This window comes from Cyprinodon variegatus, unplaced genomic scaffold, assembly GCF_000732505.1.
Source record: "Cyprinodon variegatus isolate N-32 unplaced genomic scaffold, C_variegatus-1.0 Scaffold11, whole genome shotgun sequence".
NCBI classification, from domain to species: domain Eukaryota; kingdom Metazoa; phylum Chordata; class Actinopteri; order Cyprinodontiformes; family Cyprinodontidae; genus Cyprinodon; species Cyprinodon variegatus.
Window position 1 is genome coordinate 992,164 of NW_015150464.1, and position 1,090 is coordinate 993,253.

The following is a 1,090-nucleotide window of genomic DNA, read 5'->3' on the forward strand; positions in this document are numbered from 1 at the left end:
GCAAAATAGCTGCATGGTTTGTTCTGTTGTGAATTTTGTTTTAAATTATTCTGCACAATCATACGGATAAGTAATTTACAGCGCCAATTTGATTTTGGTCTCATTCCCAGAATCCACTACTACCAGTTCTATATTTTCTAGTTCTATATTCCCTAAATTTAAAATGCTTATCATTCAGTTTAGAATGGTAAGTGAGACCATTCTAACAAATAAAGTTTTATATGAAAGGTTTATTTTAAAATTGTCAAAGTTACTCTGGCTATAATTTCCTGGAACTAGTGGTTGTCTTAGAACCTTAAGGTCAATTTTTGGCACTTGCAAGTGATGTACATTGAAATTTGAAATTAGCATTTTTTTTTTGTTTACTAAGTTTATATTTTCATAAATAATACAACCACAGAACATTAATTACGATGATTGGATTAGGGCCACTGGAAAAAAAAAAAGTTAACTGATTTTTTTAATTTTATTTCAGTTTAGTATGGGAAAAAAGTCAGAATTCTGACTTTAATCTCAGAATTCTGACTTTTTTCTCAGGATTCTGACTTTAATCTCGGAATTTTGACTTTAATCTCAGAATTCTGACTTTTTTCTCAGAATTCTGACTTTTTTTCTCAGAATTCTGACCTTATTCTCAGACTTCTGGCAGATAACAAACATGTTAGCATCCAGCCATAGCCATGTCTGTTTTAGAGACTAGCTCTCTTGTTTTAATGACATTCTGCTCCTCCATTAATGAGGGGACCCCTCGGGAACGTAAAAAGTTGCCTAATTCCGTCATTTTTCACCTATGTGTCACTGGCCACCTCAAACAACTCACATCTTTGTCAGTGAAGCTAAGTGCTCCACATCTCATCTCCACATCTCATCTACATTAAGATCCAAAATTCTGAGAAAAAAGTCAGAATTCTGAGATTAAAGTCAGAATTCTGACTTTTTTCCCATACTAAACTGAATTCAAATTTTAAAATCAGTTAACTTTTTCTTTTTTTCAGTGGCCCTAATCCTCTTCCGTAATTAATAGTGGTGCAGAATAATACTATAAATTTTACTAAAAAAAGAAATATACAAATAATTATATACATTTTCA